Consider the following 14128-nt stretch of genomic DNA (forward strand, 5'->3'; position numbering starts at 1 on the left):
TCACTTTACTGTTCTTACTTCAAACCTTTTGCCCTCTCACAATTTTCCAGGACATTCCGTGGTTCATCAAACCTACCTAGCATAAAAATGCTGAGATTTAACCATTTCTTTGGGTCTTCATTTTCTTATGAAGTCTCCTATGTCATACAACTTACACTAAATAAATTTGCTTGTTTTTCTCTTATTAATCTGTCTTTGTTATGATAGCCCCAGAAAAGAACTTAGAAATGTAGAAGGAAAACTATGGCCCCCACCAAGTCTCTATGTAAAATTATTTTCAGAAGAGATGAAAGAAACATGTGGGTGGCGATATATTTATCAAATGTCTTCTTGGAGCTCAGAGAACAATACCACAAAGTATGGGGCTTTAGCATGCTGAGCTCTTTTGAATTAATAGGAAATTGGAGGGCCTTAGAAACTGTCTCAGAAACAAGGACTTTCTAACCTACTCTCTTTCTCCCTACAAAGTGCAAGAAGGGGCTGTCTCTGGAATTTCCCCTGACTGAGGAAGGACAAAGACAAGACAAAGGAGTTGAGATTCTGAAGGCCCCAGGGCAGACTTCCTGACCCCAAGATTCACCATCCCTGACAACCTTCCCCCAATGCATTACTGCCTGCTCCAGGCATGTGGCCCCTACTTTAAAAGCCTGTGATATCCTTTAGTCAGAGAGGTGAATTTGAGGCAGCTTCTCTCCTTTCCTGACAAGACATCTACAGCATTCCGTTCTTCCTTGGTAATCCTCATTGTCTTGATAATTGGATTTTGTGCAACAAGCAACTCCACCTAGATCTAACCTCCCCTTGTGGTTTTGACAACAGACAGAAGGGAAGTTTTCCCTTTACTCCACAATCTTATTCAGAATTCTTTTTTCTCAACTTACTTTTCCACATTCATAATTAATTTCTCTCTCTCCATGTCCTTGGAAAACTTAATACCAATATTAAATCAGTCATCTTTGTCATTCTTATTCTGTGTTAGTTATTGATAAAACTTGGTGAATCTCTCCATGAATCCAAATATTGTTTTTCAGCGCACAGGAAGTTTTTGGGTTCTCAAAATTTTTTTATATATATATAATATAACACATCTATCATATGTAAGATGTATTTTATATATATAATACATTTTCTACTACTGTTGTATAATAAAGAATTTGGCCTTTGTCTATGGTTCTTGAAAGGGAGACACTAAATCCTTGGAATTCCTCCAGTAGTAAGAATGTTGAGTGCACCTATAGTCCCAGCTGTAGGCTGAGGTGGAAGGATCCCTTAAGCCCAGAGTTCAAAACCAGCCTGGGAAACATAGTGAGACACTGTCTCAAAAAAAAGTCTTTGTTATTCATGAGACCCTTGTTTTACACTTGAATTTTTGATAAGAAATGAGATGACTCAGGATGGGAGCTGATCACCAGGAAGACCAACCGTGTGATTAAGGAGTCAGGGGCTCTGAGTGAGAACAACCTTCAGGGAGTCTGTAGATTGAGTTCAGTCACATGGCCAGTGATTCAGTCAATCACTCCTCCATAATGAATGCCCCATAAAAACTTGGCACCAAGATACTGGTTGGCGAATGCATAGATGTGCTAGGGAGGTGACCCCTGACTCCACAGGAAGAGGTCTGTTCTGCTTTCAGGATCCTTCCAGGCTTTGCCCTATATGTCTCTTCATTTGACTGGTCCCGAATGCATCCTTTATGATAAAATTATAATCATAAGTGTAGCATTTGCCTGTATTCTGTGAGTCATTCTAGCAAACTATCAAATCTGAGATAGTAGTGGAAACCCTTGAATTCGGAGCCAGTTGCTCAGAAGTGCTAGTGGCTTGGGAACACCACTTGCAGTTGGTGTCTGAACTGGGGGCAGTCTTGTTGGGAAGTGTGTCCTTTAACTGGTGAGGTCTGGCTAACTTCAGATGCTTAGTGCCAGAATTGAATTGTAATATACCAGTTGATGTCAGAATAACTACAAAGCAATTCATGTACATGGTTAAAAATTTAGAAAATTTAGATTAGGCAAACTGAAAAATAGCTATAAATCATAGTCCAAAGATTACCCTATTAAGTTTATATCTATTAAGATAATCTTTTTGTATATTTAATATTTTTGCATGCATAGGAAAATACTATGAAACCTTTTAACTCTAAAGAAATTATTATAAATCCTGATATAATTTAAAATGTTATTTCTTTTGTCTTTCAGTGTTTTTGTGTAGACTCTTACTTTGGAGAGTAACTAAGAGCTTAGTCTTTACAATCAGACAAGCCCGAATTTAAGTTGTAGCTTCAGTATGGTCACTTTTGTTGTTTATGTCTTCATTTCCTCATCTTTATAACGATAGTGAAGACAATAGTATTCACTCCACTGGATACTTTAAGAATCAACGGAGATAATTGAGCAAAATGGTTAGACTAGCTTAGTGTTACTGTACCAAAGGGGTCCACACACCTGGCAGCACACAGTAAGGCCAGACACTGACACAGAGGTTTCCAGTAGGAAAAAAAAGCCTTTATTGCATGGCACCAAGCAGGGAGTACAGGCAGCTAATGCTTAAGACCCGCACTCTCAGATGGCTTACAAACAAGGGTTTTTAAAGGCCAGGGTACATTTCAGGAAAGCAGAAATTGCAGGCAAAACTGTAAAACACGTTGAGGGTCTGGCCTAAAAAGTCAGGATATCTTGAAGGGATAATGACCTTGCTGGCCATAGGTGGATTCAGAGATTCTCTATTAGCTGAAAAAGATGTTGCGGTGCTGAGGTGGGTGTGACTCTCTCCAGGCCCCTCAGGTAGAAACTTGGAACGAAGAAAGGAGACTAGAGTTCAATTCCTCAGTTTCTTCTTATCTACATTTTCTAGCTGGTGGAGGTTTCTGAAAAACAACTCAAGAACATATGTTAAGATGTTATCTTTTAATTTCCATGGGGAACTAAAACACCTCATAGCTGGCTTGGTTGGAGGACTATTGTTATTACCATCTTCTTGCTCGTCAGGTTGTCCACTTACTTCGCAAGGCTAGCGAAGATGCCCGCATTTTCCCTTGAAGGGACTCAAGATTTTTCCTTTATTTCCATGCTTCCATTATTTTCCTTCTACCTTTCTGAGTTCTCAGCTGGGGCCCCTGTAACAAAAGACAGATTAACAAGAGAAAAACAAACAAGTTTATTAACATGTGTATATCGCATGTCTCATGTGGGAGTATCCAAAAATGAGTAACTCAAAGATGTGACTTAGAACTTCAGTTTATAGAGCATCCTCAATAAAGAACAATAAATTTTTAGAGAAATGAAAAGACAGTGTGCGGGGAGTTAGCTACGCTCCCCGCAAAGAGGTCCTTTTCTCTTTGCTCTGATCAGATCTCTAAGTTGACTACGCCAGTTTGCAGGGAGTTAGCTAGGCTCCCTGCAAAGAGGTTTTTTCTTCCGATCAGGTCTCTCAGGCAGGGGTCATCGCAAAGGATGAAAAATATAGTAGGAAACAGAAATAAAAGTATAAGTAATGGCAATAATAATACACAGAGCCAAAGATATAGTTTATAAAGTAAAAGTTTATGAAAATAGATAAAGGAGGGTATCCGGATGGAAATATTTTACCCGCATCAAATATTTCCCCGACTGAAACTCCACACAGGTATTATATAGGGTACATACAGGCTTCCCCGTTGCCAAGGGCAACGGGATTTGCATACTAACAGGCAGTTTGCTTTAGGGTCAAAGTCTCCTAAAAGGCTACTACAGATCCTTTAACTAACTCTAACTAGGGGAACAATGGGTTATAAAATCGTCTTGGGGCAAACTTCTAAGTTTTATGATAAGGCTATTACTTTAGCAACAAACAGAGACATCTTGGCTCTGGTGATTGTGTTCTTGGAGACAGAGATGATCCCAGAAGTCAACATGGGCTGTGCTTTGTGTTAATTACTTTAACCACATGGTTCCATCTGGGCCCGGCTTGGGCAATAGCATATCTATCTGATTAGCTCTCATCTCCGGGGGTCCACCTGTCAGCAGCACCGGCAACCTTTGGTCCTAAGGGAGGCCTGCCTTGTCTTTCAAAACAGGTGAGAACCAAAGGCCCAGTTTACAGCTGTCTCCTTGAGATGCAGCTTCTACTGACCAGCAAGACGCCCTCCTGAGACGAGGCAGCTCTTGAACTAACACATTTATCTTTTCCTTAAGGCAAAGCCTTATTTGACTTCTGAAATCAAATCTTGTCTCCAGAAATACAGGGGGCATTTCTATAATTCAGTATTCTTAGGCTCAACATCTCCCCCTTTTTTATTTTTTGAAGAAAGTTGATGGAGTTGGACAGCCATCACAGCGAGGCGTTGGTCTCTGGATTCTTGTCTGCTTCGGAGTTTTCTCCAGACTATAAATAAACACAAGCAAAGGATTAAAATAATGCCAAAAGTTACAATAGTGGAACTCCCATAGATCTTAAGATGATAAAGTGGATCAGCTGACTCCAAACCAGAAGAGATGTCATTAATAATGTCAGCTTCAGAAAGCAATTTAAGTTTGTGACTGAAGGTACTTAATATTTCTTGTTGTAAGTTTCCAATCTCTTCAGTCAGATTTCCTTGATTAAGTAGATGTTTTTTGATGTTTTCCCAAGGAAACCGAGTTTGATTATATATGTGAGGTGTAACACAAAATTGAGTGATATTCCAATCACAACGAAGTCTAAGTTGCTTTTGTAGACTTATAACCTGGTCTCCCAACAAGGTGACTGCTTGTTGTAAGTCAGCCACTTGAGTAGCTAATTTAGAGTCAATTTGATTTTGGGTAGACCATAATTGATTTGAATCATGGTGCCAATCTTGAACAAATTCAGTGGTCTGAACGGTCTGATGTAGAGCCACACCTGCGGTGGCCGCAGAAGCAGTGACAGCAATGATTCCCAAAATAGCTGCTATTAAGAGACCAATAAATCTTTTTGTACGTCTAAGAATGTGGTTAAGTAGTTTATCCAAAAGGAACATTGCTGGTGTTTCTTGCCAGACTCTATTCATTTTAACAGGTAACCACAGTCCTGTTCTGGCTTTGAGAATATAAAGTGTTTCTTTATAAGGGTTGAACTTTATAGAATTGTTAATACAGGTATAATAAGAACAGTTGTCACAGGTCACTAGGAAAGAAGGTTCTTTATAAACAGCATGTCCAATCATAAATAAGTAAGGCAGTCTAACACAAACTTGAATATAATGAGTAGAATTTAAATTAAAAGTCCATTCTCGGCTATTGTTTGTATCCAGTGTGTGTGTGCTAATCCATGCCTGCAAAGGGTGCAAAGCAGCTGATATTTTCCCCAATTGATCATGAATAGGGCCATCTAAAATATGAGGAGCTGGAGAGCTCCTACCATCATTGAGCCATGTAATATGACTTTTAAGGTCAGTGTCTTTTACAGACATCGAGGTGGCAGTTTTATTCCAATGAAGCTTTTTAAGATTGTGAGAGGAGGCAGGATGTCCATAGGGACTCCAGTCTAGGACAACACCATAAGATGTGGACCCAGCAAGAATGCGCCCCGTGTGAGCTCTACAGTTGTCCCATTGTACCCAAGTTTTAGGGTCAGAAATTATTACTTTCTTACAAAGGGGTATATCTGTGGGTGCAATTTTAGAATGCCCAATAGTGATGTGTCTGGTTGCCAGACACTCTTACCACTATGCTCACCACGCAGATCATGGCAAGAAAAAGATTTACAGACGTTTTAGGTACAGATGTCCGGTTCAATATCCTGTCTGCTTCTTTGTATGTTCTCTTCAGCTGTCCCCACATCATGGTCTGTGCCTGACGTGTCTTCTGCTTTTTCCCCTCAAGTTTCCACTCTGGGTTTGATTCTTCTGCTTGGAATCCAGACTGTTGGTCTGTCATCTGTCAAAACACAAGCAAAAACTCTCCCCCACACCTTTGCCCATCCTTTTTTCCATTTATTTTCTACATCACCTTTCCACCAGATAGGCTGGTGAGGGAAAGAGTCTGATTGTGGACTCCCATTCCAATGCTTTTCTATTGCTGTTAATTTATCTTCCTTATGAATATTCAAAAAATTTTAGGTAAATAAGGCTTGATTTATTCTGTCTTTGGGAGACTGTCTACCTCCCCCTTTTTGTTTTAATAACATGTTTTTTAAAGTTTGATGTGTACGTTCTATAATACCTTGTCCTTGAGGATTATAAGGAATGCCAGTAATGTGCTTGATGTCTCATTTAATATAAAAAGCTGTAAAAGAATGACTAGTGTAAGCAGGGCCATTATCAGTTTTAATGGTGGCTGGGACTCCTATGTATACAAAACAGGAGTGTAAATGTGAAAGTACATGTCTAACAGTTTCTCCAGAGGATGGAGTAGCCATAATAAGACCGGAATAAGTATCTACAGTCACATGTACAACACTTAACTTGCCAAATTCAGGAATATGAGTAACATCCATTTGCCATAATTCATTTGGTGAGAGACCTCGAGGATTAACTCCTGCAGAAAATTTAGGCTGATTAATTAATTGACAAGTGGGACAATGAGAAACAATATGTTTGGCTTGATTATTGGTTATGTGAAATTTTTTAATTAAACCTTTAGTATTAATATGAGTCAGTTGATGAAATTTTGCTGCTTCTTGAACAGAACCAACAAGCAATTGATCTATTTTTTCATTGCCAGCCACTAATGGGCCTGGAAGGTTAGTGTGAGATCTGATATGGGTAATAAAAAGTGGAAACTGGCGATTCCTTATAATCGATTGAAGTTGCTGAAATAGTTTGGAAATTTCATCAGTTTCTGCAATAGTAACTGTTTCTAAGGCTAGAACTGTTTGTACAACATATTGTGAATCAGAAACAATATTTAAGGGTGAAGTAATATCTAGTAAGAGCTGAGTAACAGCCTGCAATTCTACTTTTTGTGCTGAAGTGTAAGGGGTGGTCCATACCTTAGTTAAGGGACCAGAATAACCAGCCTGACCATTGCTACTGCCATCGGTAAAAAAGGTAGGAGCATGAGGTATAGGCCTGGATTTTACTATCTTAGGTAATATCCATTGAGTCAATTTTAAAAATTGGAGCAACTTATTTTTTGGATAGTGATTATCAATTATTCCTATAAAATCAGATATACCTGATTGCCAATCTAGGTTTTGCTGATAAGCCATTTGAATTTGGGAATTAGTAAGAGGAACAATAATTTTTTCAGGATCCAGGCCACTTAGATGTTTTAATCTTTGACGGCCTTTAAATATAATTTGACCGATTTTGTCCAAATATGTCAAGAGACGCTTTTGTTGTTTATGTGGGAGAAAAATCCATTCAATTATACCCTCTTCTTGAATTAAAGTAGCAGAGGGAGAATGTTCTGATGGATAAACAATTAAATCTACTCCTTTTTTAAGATTTACCCTAGAAAGTTGAGCTTTGTGAATATGAGATTGAATCCATGCCAATTCCTCCTGAGCTGCCTGAGTTAGTTGGCGAGGACTATTAAGATCAGAGTCACCCTTTAATATATCAAATAAATTACTTAAAGCATAAGTAGGAATCCCTAACATAGGTCTAAGCCAATTTATGTCTCCTAACAACTTTTGAAAATCATTCAAAGTCTGCAGTTTGTCAATACGTAATTGAACCTTTTGAGGAATTATTTTGTTTCTATCAATGAGAGACCCCAAATAAGTAAACGGGTAATCTTGTTGAACTTTATCTTCAGCAATTATTAAACCGAATTGAGGCAAAATTTGTCTGGCCTGCTGGTACAGTTGTTCCAATTTTTGTTTTGATGAACATGCAAATAAAATATCATCCATATAATGAATAATATAACTATGAGGAAAACAGTTTCTTAATATATCTAGAGGCTGATTAACAAAATGTTGGCACAGGGTTGGGCTATTAAGCATGCCCTGAGGTAAGACTTTCCATTGGTATCGCTTAGTTGGCTGTTGATTGTTTAATGCAGGTATGGTAAAGGCAAACTTCTCTCTATCAGATATTTGTAAAGGAATTGTAAAAAAGCAATCTTTTAAATCTACTATTATAATATGCCAATCTTTAGGGATCATAGCTGGAGAGGGAAGTCCTGGCTGCAGGGTTCCCATTGGTTGTATAATCGCATTGATTTTTCTTAAATCAGTTAACATCCGCCATTTGCCAGATTTCTTTTTAATAACAAATACAGGAGAATTCCATGGACTGGTGGACTCCTCTATATGTCCTGCTTGTAATTGTTCTTCTACTAATATTTGAAGAGCACCCAATTTTTCTTGGTTTAGCGGCCACTGCTCTGTCCATATAGGCTTTTGTGATGTCCAATTTAAAGCCAGAGCATAATGGTGCTTTACAGTAGCAGTGGCCGCTACCCAAAATTTGGATAGCCTAAACCATGTCGAGAAGTATGTGCCTTTGGTGCCTCCAAAGTCTTAGCCCCTTGGCTCCTTTTACCCAAACCAAAACAAGGGTTATAATTCATATTTAACATAATCTGTTTAGCAGGAGCAGATATATTAGGTATATTGATGTATGCTCCCCATTGCTGTAACAAATCTCTTCCCCACAAATTAATAGTGATGTTAGCCACGTAAGGTTTTAAAGTGGCTGTCTGTCCATCAGGACCTGAACAATTCAAAATTTGTCGACTTTGAAATATGTCAGTCATCGTTCCTATTCCAGTAAGAACAGTAGGAACTTGTTGTAAAGGCCAAGCCTTTGGCCAAAAACCTTTAGAAATAATTGTAACATCAGCCCCAGTATCTACAAGTCCAACAAAAGATTTGCCATTTAACTTAATCTCTAATTGAGGTCTCTGGTCATTAATTAAAGCTTGCCAATACACTTTAGTTCCAGTGCTCCCAAAACCTCCTTGCCTTAGAACATCTGTATATAAGGTAACAATAGAAGTTGTGCAATACGGTCTCTAGCCTGAATAAGATAATCAAAATTGGAACTCATCATAACTGAAATTTTTTCTGAGTAATCTGAATCAACTATACCCAAATGTACTGAAATCCCTTTTAAGGTAAGAGAGCTCCGGTCAGTGATAAAAGCTCCGGAAAGTTGTTTATAATTTTTTTTTTTTCCCAAAATGTCCTTTACGGACGTAATCAAGACATTTTACGACAGTTTTTTGCTTTTTGGGAATGCCTTTCCCACTGCTATCCTCAGCCAACATTTGTATTTTAAAAGCCTCTGATTTAACTTTTCGGCAAAACCCCTTTTTTTTTTTTTTTTTTTTTTTTTTTTGAGCAGCGGATGTAAAAGCCGCTAACATTTTGAATTAGTATTATTAAAAGCCAATATATGTAATATTAAATTTTTTAAGTCAGGCGGACTAACCGTTTTTTGCACATCTTGTAATCCAGTAATAAAATCTACATAAGTTTTATTAACATTTTCTTTAACATCTTACACAAGAAAACACAGACTGTTTAGGAGAAGCTATCTTCTCTTATGTTCTAACACAGCACTGTTGAATTTGAGCAATAACCTGATCATCTTTTCTAAGATCTTAGTTTGTTCTTTAAAAGTTTTTTTTTTTTTTTTAACAGCCTCTCTCAAGGGTGGATCATGCTTCTGGGAATCATTTGCATTAGAAAGTAGCGGTTCCCAAGCTTAAAGCGGCTGACTTGAGCCGCGCAGAGAGCTCTTAAAGTGAAAGTTCTCCTTTAGAATTCTTTCTTTTTCTCTTTTCTATGTTTTCTATAGACCCGAGAAGAGGGTCGGTACCTACTTTTATTGGCTTTGTCTTATCCTGGCCCAATGCAGACGGAAGGTCCCAATTGACCTTCTCTTTTCTGCTAAAAACAGGCTCCAGATCTTTTACTAAGCTTATTTTAGGACGGATATCCTCCGTCTCGCTAAAAGAGAATTCTGAGTTAGAATGAAACAGCTGTAGAGCTTGAGAAATTAAAGAGCAGAGCTTTTAAATACATAGAGGAATTTAATTTATTTATTTATTTTTGGAGCGCTTTTCATAATGTTTTCAGCGCCAACTACTTTTGCTGTAGCTTGAACTCACCCGGAGGTGGGAACCAATCACAGTGCTTGGAAATTAAATGTAACAATTTCTCGAGATTTTTCTTTTTGACAATTACTCTAGTACTCTTTAATAAGCTCTCAACAATTCCACATACTCAGAAAAGATAGTCTTCCTCATTATTTTAATCCGGACAGAATAATAATTTACTTTGCCCTGGAGATGTTCACTTACCTCTCACTAGGTAAGACACGCGCGCGACTTTCAATCCACTCCAGGTCCCTTGCGATGCAATTCGGGAACTCTTCGCTCGAGCAAAGCCTTTTGCCTTCAAGACCCTATCGGAGTGTCCTGCCGACTACGCCAGTTTGCGGGGAGTTAGCTACGCTCCCCGCAAAGAGGTCCTTTTCTCTTTGCTCTGATCAGATCTCTAAGTTGACTACGCCAGTTTGCAGGGAGTTAGCTAGGCTCCCTGCAAAGAGGTTTTTTCTTCCGATCAGGTCTCTCAGGCAGGGGTCATCGCAAAGGATGAAAAATATAGTAGGAAACAGAAATAAAAGTATAAGTAATGGCAATAATAATACACAGAGCCAAAGATATAGTTTATAAAGTAAAAGTTTATGAAAATAGATAAAGGAGGGTATCCGGATGGAAATATTTTACCCGCATCAAATATTTCCCCGACTGAAACTCCACACAGGTATTATATAGGGTACATACAGGCTTCCCCGTTGCCAAGGGCAACGGGATTTGCATACTAACAGGCAGTTTGCTTTAGGGTCAAAGTCTCCTAAAAGGCTACTACAGATCCTTTAACTAACTCTAACTAGGGGAACAATGGGTTATAAAATCGTCTTGGGGCAAACTTCTAAGTTTTATGATAAGGCTATTACTTTAGCAACAAACAGAGACATCTTGGCTCTGGTGATTGTGTTCTTGGAGACAGAGATGATCCCAGAAGTCAACATGGGCTGTGCTTTGTGTTAATTACTTTAACCACATGGTTCCATCTGGGCCCGGCTTGGGCAATAGCATATCTATCTGATTAGCTCTCATCTCCGGGGGTCCACCTGTCAGCAGCACCGGCAACCTTTGGTCCTAAGGGAGGCCTGCCTTGTCTTTCAAAACAGGTGAGAACCAAAGGCCCAGTTTACAGCTGTCTCCTTGAGATGCAGCTTCTACTGACCAGCAAGACGCCCTCCTGAGACGAGGCAGCTCTTGAACTAACACATTTATCTTTTCCTTAAGGCAAAGCCTTATTTGACTTCTGAAATCAAATCTTGTCTCCAGAAATACAGGGGGCATTTCTATAATTCAGTATTCTTAGGCTCAACAACAGTGGAAAAGGCCCTGAGTCTCTAGGAGTAGCAGATGTGGGAAGGCAAATATATATGTTATAGGACCACCAGGTTCTCTTACCCACTGCACAGTTATCAGACCAATACACTGAGACAACAAGGGTTGCAACAGAGAAAGCAGCCAAATGAGGAGACAGGAATAACTCTTCAAATCTGTCTCTCCAAAGAGTTCTGGGTTGGGGTTTTTAAGAGAATTTTGGTGGGCAAGGGGCTAGGGATTTGGCATAACTGATTGGCTGGATCAGTGGGGGAGTAGATACAGGGTATAGTTTTCCAAGTGTATGAGGAAAGCAGAATTAAAGTATGGGTAAAGCCATTCAAGAGAGAAATGTTAAATAATGCTTTGGTAAGTATTCTGTGATCAAACTATGAATTTCACTTCTTCTAAAATGACTGTACATATATTAAAAAGAATGGGTAGACCTAACTATTCCCTTGTGTTCTATTTAAAAATTTTTTAAAAATTTTACCAAGATTTCTTGAAAGTATTTTTTTTAAAAACTTTGGACCTTTCATTTGTTCTGACATATTAGAAAATACACACTCATGTATCCAACAATAGATGCTTCATCTAATGAGATTTTATTGTTGGGGCTCAGAAACTGATAGCCCAAAATAAGGCACTTTGACATGCTGAACTAAATAAGACTCAAGGTCTCTCTGACCTTCCCCCCACTCCTGTCTCTCATTTCTCTGTATCTGTAAAAGCACAGGATGAATTTGTTCTCTGAAGTTCATTTATCTGCCTAAAGTTTAGACCCAACAAAGAAGAAAACAATTATCTCTGGTCTTGTAAGCAGCTCCATAAACAAATTTCAAAGACCCCTATATGTTTTTTATAATCCTCTCCCTTAGTTAACTACTTGACCTTTTGAGTTGTTTCCCAGAAATGACAGACTTTCTGCAAGACAGAGAAGTTAAGTTTTGAAGGCCCCAGGGCAAACGTCCCAGTGCCAGCACTCACCATGTCCTGGGCCAGCCCCAATAGCCCCTTCTTAAGAAGCCCATAAGCTCCATTACTGAGAGAGATGGATTTGGGGTAGCTTCTCCCATTCTCCCAACAAGATGTCTGTCATATTAAAAAATTGCTTTCTTCATTGACAATCCTTGTTGTCTCAGGGGATCTTTGTGCGACAAGTAACTAGACCAAGACCAAAACCCCCTTGTGGTCTCAACAACATTATCTTCCCTGGGTTTTCATTAACTGAATCCATATCACAGGAAAGAAGACTAAAGTTTCAACAAACTGGGACAGACTTGTCATAAACCATTGTCTGCTCTGTGGACCCAAGAGACTGGGCCATTGTATGTTCTTCAAGCCCATTGAATTATTCTAAAAATCATCTACTACCCCCTAAAATTATCCATACTTCTCTGACTCCCTTTCCCCTAAGAAGGGTATATAACCATCTGTACCTCATTGTGTGGGGGGCTGGAGAGGTAACCATTGTGATTCTCCCCTATTCATGTTAATAAATTTGTATATCTTTTCTGCTATTAATCTGCATTGTGTGAGTTGATTTTTTCAGCAAACGTTCAGAGGGCAAAAAGAAAGTTTTCCATTGGTCCCTACAGTTTCAATATTCAATTAATCAAAAGTAAAAGTTGGGAATTATTTTAAAATGCTTCATACTTTAAACCTTTTATTCTTACTTAATCCATGAATGTTTATATTCCTTTGCCTGTTTTTTAATGATAATTTATTGAATGGAGTCCTAAATTGGAACTTCCTACGATCAACCACACACTTTTTAAAAAGTGTTATAAAACACTTTTCAGATTGAACTTCTTTAAAGAAGCATGAGAATTTAGAGGCACTGGGAAAGCAATCTGATTGCCTTTGAATCCTTATCTGAGTTTTCTCACAATTTTAAAAATCAACTTATACCTAATTAGAATATTTCTAAGAATTCAACTACAGCATGTCTACAGAACATTAACTGGGCATTCATAGTAATAGCAATTATTTTTTCCAACTCATTTTCCTTTCATCTACATATTTCATTTTATACAGTTATAGTAACAAAAGTAGTGAAGTTTTTTTGAGAATTAACATAGCACTGAAGGTTAACATACGGTTTAACAAAAGTAAATGAATTTACACAAGGCTACTTGCAGGGACTTTCAGTTCCCATGGCAACACTCAATATATTTCACAAAGGAAATGAGAAGCATTGATTAAGGCAATAATTTGGGAAAGTCAAAGTCAGATAAAAGGGGTTTTACTATAAAATTTCATAACACAGCAACCATTTTTTTACATTTTAATAAGTATTTCTCTGTGAATACATAATTTTATATACCATTCATGCTCCTTATATACTATCCCACTCAGCAACATGTTGTGAAGATATTTTCTTGTCAAAGAATAATGATGTACACAGACTTATTTGGGAAGTATGGTATACTGGTTACAAACACAGACTCTAGACCCAGACATCCTGGCAGAGACGCTTCCTCAATGTATGTGCTTAGGCAAGTTACTGAAATGCTTTGACCCTCAGTGTTTGCGTGGAAAGATAGGTTTAATAAGATAGTTGGAAAATTAAATAATTTATTAAATATAAAGCCCTAGAACAGTGCTTAAAATTTTCAAGTGCTATGCATTATTAATAATAAAAATAGCTACATATTAAAATTGAGCCATTGTGCAAATTTTCTAAATTGTTACATTGGGATCTCTTCCCAGGTAAATTCTCTCTCCTCTCCTCCCTTCCTCCCTTGGAGAAACTCAAGAAAATCACGTGCACTTTGACAGTGACACGTTAAACAGCTGGGATGGAGTTTGTATTGAGGCATAGAAACAATGCG

The sequence above is a fragment of the Eulemur rufifrons genome, chromosome 18 (genome assembly GCF_041146395.1).
Source record: "Eulemur rufifrons isolate Redbay chromosome 18, OSU_ERuf_1, whole genome shotgun sequence".
In the NCBI taxonomy this organism is placed as follows: Eukaryota; Metazoa; Chordata; class Mammalia; order Primates; family Lemuridae; genus Eulemur; species Eulemur rufifrons.